Source organism: Syngnathus typhle, linkage group LG1 (assembly GCF_033458585.1).
Source record: "Syngnathus typhle isolate RoL2023-S1 ecotype Sweden linkage group LG1, RoL_Styp_1.0, whole genome shotgun sequence".
Classification (NCBI taxonomy): Eukaryota; Metazoa; Chordata; class Actinopteri; order Syngnathiformes; family Syngnathidae; genus Syngnathus; species Syngnathus typhle.
The window spans coordinates 18,767,501-18,775,717 of record NC_083738.1 but is presented as its reverse complement, the minus strand read 5'-3'; positions in this window follow the sequence as shown (position 1 = coordinate 18,775,717).

Sequence of the window (8,217 nt, the reverse complement as noted above, 5' to 3'; positions counted from 1 at the left end):
ATCTATGTAAACCTTAGACTACACAGTTGTTTCTGTAACACTAAATTTCATGGACATAATTGTCCACACTTGACAATATATTATTGTGATTGAACATATTGAGTCGAATCATACCGAAGGTCTCCTTTATTCTAGTTAATTTACTAATCCATGGGAGTTATCCAACTACAAAAGATCACCGCCATAGTTATTATCGAAACGAATAAAAGCTTTAAATAATTGTTTCAAGGTTGTTTGGTTGGAGTGAAGTACAATATTATGGTCAATAGGGGGCAACCTCTGTGAACGAATTGGAAGAAAACCTTCCCGGAGATCTGGGGGGTTCCTCGCTTTATGATGAAGTTCCTTCCCTACGACTAGTACGAATTTGGCCATAAATAACAAACATAAAAGACACGCATATACCACAAATTTAAAACACTAAAAGGAAAAACAGTAAATATGATAATAAGTGAGTGGCCTGCCACATAAATCATGAAGTTCCTGAATCATCTGCAACTACTTTATTGTGCACGGTTCATGAAATAATTAATGTCGCAATGACAGTACGCATTTACGAAACACACGTTATGCCATATAACAAAACCACAAAAGTGTCCCTTCTTGAGAAGATCAAATTTACTTTCTAACCTTTCCATGTCGGGAAAGAAGACCCATTATACAGTATTGCTTCAGATCAATATGATCTGTTGTGAGTTTTGCCATTCGGCTCCTTGTTTGCTCTATGAATGGACCAATAACTGGTTAAACAAGAATTATGTAAGTAGTTTTCTTCATCCTGCATTTGGGCACAATGAGACCAAAGGGAAACTGAAGAAATTGTCAACAGTAACTCACCATTACAAGATTTCTAAAATCCATCAGCAGGTTGCAAAAGATACTTGAAGAGACAAGAAGACATCCTTTGGAATTTTCATGGACCTGTGCAAAGTGTGAACAATTACTGGAACAAATGGGCAAAATGTTCAAACATTCCGAGGTCAAACAAGTTCACCCCAAAGACAAACTCTGAAGACTCCTGCATTTAAGTCAACTACAACCCTAAATGCTGACATTTATTTGATCCTTGCTTAACTTCAGTTTTTCTTCAACTCACATGTAAGTGTCAGACATAAGACACGTGCAGTCATTCTTCCTTGTATTATTTTCAAAAGGGGTTTCTGCTTTCTGCACCCCATTTTCCCCGCATTGTTCCCCAGTGGGAAAGTAGCTGACATCATTATCCCCATTGAATTTGCTGTCTGAGCTCAAAGCATGCAAAGGCTTCGGGGGATTGTGTACTCTTTCCACACGTTCCTCTCTTTTGCTCTCACCCGATGATGTCATGTGGACTGTATGTGACGATTGCATCTGACGTGCTTTATCTTTGTGCAAGGAATCGAGGGGGTGATCCCATCTAAAGGGTTGGCGAGAGCTCTCCGCAACAAACACCACTTTCTTTCACACGGGCTATTTTTGGAAACACGCGAGAGCAAGTAGTTCAGTAGCTCACTGGTCACTTTAAACTGGTTGTTATTAAAATAACATCGTTCATAACATTGTCTGAAAATCTCAAGCGCTTAATTGCTGCTGCTCAAAGGGTGGCCTTAATTTCAACTCATTAGATAGAGACCAAAAACAGCATGATGACCCACATTATTTAAAACTGCTTTAATTGATATGTGAATACAGTGGATTGAGAGGTGAGAGAGTTCGTTCCTTAGATATATTACACCATGGACACTCATGACATAAAATTGGGTCTATTCACTAATTCGTCTTGATTTACAAAGACGTTTGGGGGTCAGGTATTCATGATTGATGAACCTGTTCTCGAAAAAGATTTTTTTTTGCTTGTGGTAGCATATGACGACCAGTCCAGTACGTCTCACCTCAAGTCAGCTCGGAGAGGCTCCGAATCATGCTCTAGAAGTGGTACATAAAATTCTTGAATTGTACCATACACCTTATATCAAGCTAGATATCGAATCATTTTTTTTAACAGAATCATCTTTGTTGCCCAAGTATGTCAAAATACACCAGGAATTTGTCTCCAGAAGTATGAACCACACCAATTTTGCAGTAACAAGGAAATTATAACAAAAAGAACATTTAGAACGTAACACAAGTACAGACAGTCTTTACACAATGTCAGGGTACTCTTAGTACTGTAGTAGGCTACTGAACAATGTCAGCTGTGTGACAGCAGTGCAAATGATGCGGACTCATCAAGAAAAATTTAGAAAAAAATATCCGTGTATCTGCTTGTCTGTTTTAAACAGTTTCAATGCTGCTGTGAGGTCTGCTCGACTTTGTGTTGCACAATAGAGACTAAATCAGCAGAGCTTCTAATAGTGGTGCACGTTGCAGTAAGCGCAGCACATCAACATGCAGTTCATAGTGCTTATGTTTGTTTGCATTTCAGACTTATTTTGGCAAGACTTTCTTACAGAATAATTTGATGTCTCCCAGACATGTTAATCCTCTGTAGCGGTTTGATTCAAGTTCTGGGCCTTTATTTGAAACATTTCTCAGCTGCACTGATGTTTTACAGATGCATATTTTGTCCTTAGAAGTCGTGTCAGAACATACAAATTATGCACCCCTGTAAACAGCTTGACTATTTGAAGTTTGGGTAAAAAAGAAGAACACAGATTTGTGTTGAAATTTGTGGGACTTTCCCATTAAAAATATTCCTTTATAGTACTTGATTTGTAAGATCTGATTTCTTATATAAGAAAGTGTGCTCATGCTGGTGGTGACGTGCCTGCAGTGTGTTCAAGTACAAGTTGTTGCTATACAGTGCATAAAATTATTTGTATTTTTTTTTACTTCTGAAATGTCCTACTTTGTGAGCATCATTGAACGCACTTTGATTCTATCGTCAAACTGTCAGTAGGTCGCAGGGGAGGAGAGGTTTTAGTGAACAAGGCGTTTTACTGCTAGATAAGAAACGTAGCCACCAAAATCATTAGAAATTGCCATCGTGCCAAAGTTAATACACAAGCATATGTATATGGCAATAATTAACAGTGGGAAGCTTAAAATAGCTTGATACAGCTCCTTTAAGCTTTCATGGGCCAGTGACCATTTTAACTCAGTGTCCATCAACAAAAGCCAGAATAGGTCAAATTTCAGTTCAGAGGTGTCGAGGTCTGTCTGCTGTTTCTGTAAATCTCAACATTCCATCTCGTGTCATTCATCATGCCTTCATGAACCTTGTTGCTTCGCTTTTCTCCCTCTCTTCTGTTTTGGAAGATAGCGGAGGGCCCAGTGACACGTATGGTGACAGCAGCTCTTAAGCCTCTGCTATCAATTACACCGAATGATTGACATGACTCTCCAAACGTGCTCTTTTCACTCTTACGGTTGAATGTCTTACGGCTATGACAGCACTGATGTCTGACTTGGCCTTTTTTGCAGCTTCCGGCTCCTGGAAAGCAGTGTGTCACACACACACACACACACACACACACACACACATACACACACACGCACACGCACACACACATACACATACACACACACACACACATGCTTACTTACGACAGCGTTTTAATGGAAACAGTTCCTTCCCCAACGGGGATAAGATTCTATCTCACATGTAGAATATTTTCTTCAGGTAGAAAAGTCGACTTATCCGCACTTTGCCAGATCTCATTTAGATCCACCCGAGGGAGCATTTAGGTGGCGTACAATCCCGGAGACGGTATGTCTGGGGTAGGGGGGATTGAAGTAGATCAAGTCCCCCAGGCAGGATGGAGTATTCCTCGTGTTCCTTTATGGGGGTACTTTGTACACTGGTCAAAAGACAAGAATCATTTGACGTTTTTTTTTCCTGATTATTGGTTGCTTATACTTTTTCATCAACTTGTAGTTTAATCTATTCATCAATCTTCAATTCTGTTGCATAATAGACTTGCTTTATGAAGGACATTGTGGAAGTTGATTCCATGTCGATTTCATGTGCTTACTGTATTTCGAAGTCTGTTTTCATTTGTAGCCCTAATTCCATGTTGTTTAAATTTTGTTGTTCATAGCAGCTCAGGCCAATCTTTGGGTTTATGTTTATTGTTTTTTTAAAAAAAAAGTAGGACAAAATGACAACGCCACAGGGGAAAATGACTTTAGTTGTTTGAAGCAATAATAATGACAAAATGCTCAAGATTATGTTTGAATCAATCAGAATGTTGTTTCCTCAAAATTGACTGATACTCAAATACATGTCATTAGATGGATGTTTTAAAATTGCAAGAGCAAATTTATGATGTGATATCGTAATGGAAGTGGAACTGTCCGTGAAATAAAAACACTTACAAAATGTTCAGTTTTGCATGAATAATTACCGTTTTTTTCCGTGTATAGTGCGCAAAATTTTACTAATTTATTGTCCTAAAATCCGGGGTGCGCATTATACATGGGTACAAAAAAAAAAAAAAAAAAAAATTTTTTTTTTTCTTAATTTTTTTTTTTTTTTTTTTTTTTTTTTAAGTCCCAATGATCGTCACACACGCAGGGAGGCAATGGGTCCCATTTTTATAGTCTTTGGTATGGTCTTAACTAGGCTGGATGTAATTTTTTTTGTTGGCGTTGATTTCTCCGACTGCCCGTAAACGCACCACCGCGCTTCGTGCGCGCACGGGACAGCAAACGAGCAGGTGATCGAGCAAGCGTCTGATACGAGAGCATTGCGGTCGCATGGAGCGTGTTTGAAGTGAACAGCAGAAAAGAAAGGCAAAGTAATGTGAAATAAAATGCACAGAACGGATGCGCAAGACACGTCAGCTATATAAAGAGCGAGAGTTGTTTTCTTCCTATTAGTTTCAATTCACAGTTTAATTAGCAGTTTCAATCAGCAAATAACAAAATGCGTATTACAGGTAATATTTTATTTCACAACACTTTGCCTTGTTCCTTTCGTCTCTGCTGTTCATCCTAAAACACAAAGGCGCTCTTTAAGCAATGCGACAGTGAGCGCCCGGCGCGCTGCGGTTGCGCGACCGCACCAATTAAGCTCCCTGCGCAGTGCGCACTGAGGTCCACTTAAATTTTAGAAAGTACATCAGGACTTTAAAAATATCTTCTAAATTTCAGCGACGGCTCTGTCACAATAATCGGCCAGCCCGGTGCAGTTGGGCGGTCGGCGGCGCGCTACGGTTGAGCGTTCTCTCGCACGCGCTCTCTCTCGCTCTCGCACACACGCAAACCGGATATCATACGGAGGCCGCCATTACAGATGCGCAGTACGGATGAGCAAGACACGTCAGCTATATAAAGAGCGAGAGTTCAGTTCTCTACCTAAATCCGTATTACAGGTAATATTTTATTTCACAACACTTTGCCTTGTTCCTTTCTTCTCTGCTGTTCACTTCAAACACGCTCCATGCGCACGGAGCGCGGTGGTGCGTTTACGGGCAGTCGGAGAAATCAACGCCAACAAAAAAAATTACATCCAGCCTAGTTAAGACTATACCAAAGACTATAAAAATGGGACCCATTGCCTCCCTGCGTGTGTGACGATCATTGGGACTTAAAAAAAAAAAAAAAAAAATTACAATTTTTTTTTAAAAAAAATCATAAAAATTCGGTGCGTATTATACATGGGTACAAGCTTTTTTCCAGCATCAGCATGCCATTTTTAGGGGTGCGTACTATACATGGGGGTGCACTATACACGGAAAAAAACGGTATACGAACATGCTGTCCGTCATACTGTACTGTGAGGTAAAAATATGTTTCCTTGTTGGGCTCAGCCCTCTTCCACCAAAACAATCAGTCACATTTTGCAGTGCTCGCCTTCTGCCCATCACACTTGGCTTTTCAAGTGGCCTTCCCCACCAGCCTACAGTAATTGAACCACGGCCAGCCCTGAGCAAATAGGACTAGTGTTGTGTGAGGGGAAAACACTTTGTGGAGCCGTTTATCCAGAAAAATGAATCATCCGTCACCGACCCCACGCCCCTCCTGGTGCCCCTCTCCGCCCACGGGTTGCATAATAGACCCTACCTTGTGAGTCAGTCATGGTGAGGGGAACTTTTTGTCTGGAAAGAAGGTCACCACCAGAGAGTAGAAACTCAACAGGATCTTTACACTCCTGTATCATCCTAAAACTACTTGCAAAGAAGAAGGTGTGGTTGAACTACGTCGATCTCAGTAGGCTACAGGTTGACAGTTCTTACATCAAAAGTAATTAGTTACGGTCTTCGTGTTCGTGTGAGAACTATTCTCTTCCTGTCTTATTGATGCAGGCTCAAGTTATATAACAGCACACTATGTCACACTGAAGGATTAGGACTTCTTTGAAAAGATAAGCTTCATGGATCATAAGTAGACCCAGAGTTGGTTTTCTATCTTTGGTGTTTTATAACTAACTTAATTCTGTCATTCACTATCATCGGTTGTAGCAAGTGAAGCGGACATCAACAGGCTTACAAAATCATTTGCTTGTTCCTCTGGACAATTGTTATACTGTACAATTATTTACTCATGTAGTTGTTTGAACAGTTTAAATCATATCTGTCTTTTCCCACCCAGTTCTTTTCCTTTCCAGGTATCCTGTTTATATGATTCACACAGTCACAGAAATACAGCGGAAATTGGGACTCGCCTTGACTCCATTTGCACAAGTAGTCTTTTTTTTTTTTAAATGTCGATAAAACATTGTGAAACCGATTGAAATTTCTTTCCCCCAAATTTGACCTGAGGTCATATCAGGGCAAATGGAGTTGTTCGTTATCTGCGCATAAGTGGCCAAATCGGAAATGGGCCGGACCACAGTGACTGTGAAAGGAACAGGGAAGGAATTGGGAGGAAAAGGTGTGACTGCAGCTAGTTGACCACTACATCCCTAACCCTCGGCAGTGGGGGCAATAAAACAAGAGGCAATAGACGCAACACACTCATAATGGAGTGTATAGCAAAGTGCAGCAATAATTCATGCACTGGCAGTACATACGACGGCAAATAGGAATTTCCGATTAATTTATAACTTTGGCTGATACTTTTTCTTTGTGAGACGGAGTAAGGCAAGATTGACTTTTAGTGTGCATTATGCTTTTGTCTGTCCTATGGACTCAAATAGTGATTACACAAACGGGCGTGGTGGTGGTGTTGGTGGGGGGGTCGGTCAGAGCGCGGGATTGCATTCAAGCACAGCTGTCCGGTGCTAAGGTCATTGGGGTCATAGGAAGCCAGCAGAGGTTATTGCCATTTAGTCCATGCAGGCTCTCTTATGTTACTTTGTGTTAAAGCCCATTTGACAGTTCTATCCATGTTGCAACATCTAGAAAGTTACCTTGCAGATTTTTGTTTGGATTCCTGCAATCTTGCAGATTCACACGATTACATCCCTTCTGCGCTATCTCTGGGGAAAACAATTACAGGAACCGAGGACACTTTTGTCTTGCTGACTGTATGAATGAAAAGTGAAAACAATGTGAACTCAAAACTGTGTCCAAGTTCAGGAACTTCCCTTGGCTCAGCTATGGTGAGATAAGATTTAGAGGGGGTTATCCGTATAATTACTGCATGACTGAAGTCAACATGCATTTGCAATAAATAAATGTTCTAACAAGTTCCGAGGAGACAATAAACACCGTGACGGGGTCCAGCTTCCCCTCGAAAGCCCTGGCAGGTCCACACATAATAATTATTCCCTCCAGGGTCCATCCAGGGAGCAGACAAGGCAATAAAAGGTACTTGATCCAGAAGTGAGGGTCATTGAGGGAGTGGACAAGGTCCTGACCTTTGACATCGTCGTCCCACAATTGCATATTTAAATACAACCCAGTTTAAAAATCTATATTATATGTCGGTAAATGATAAATGCCAGGAAAATCCAGAGCGTGCTGGGCCCATGCCCCAGGACCACCCAGCTCTGTTGTGCCACTTTGTAGCTTCCGAGTCTATTTTGATGCCAACATTGGCACCATTCAAGTAATAAAATGTGTTTTGTTTATGCTTGACCACATCCCTGGTGAGAGCAAGGCATCGCCGGGAGGAGTTATTGTTAAATTAAATTTTATCTGTCTGTTTTTGAGGCCTGAGTTCTGATTTTGACTTTTGAGGTTTACACAACAAATGTTATGTCGCAGTAGATCTTATGTATTTTTAAGAAATTAATTTAGCTTTTATAATTTCATTGCCCCACCAAAAATGCTCGGAGACAAAAGTTATGTACAATATGAATTTAAGAAATAAAACGGTTGATTGCACCATATAAAAATAAATTCTTAATGT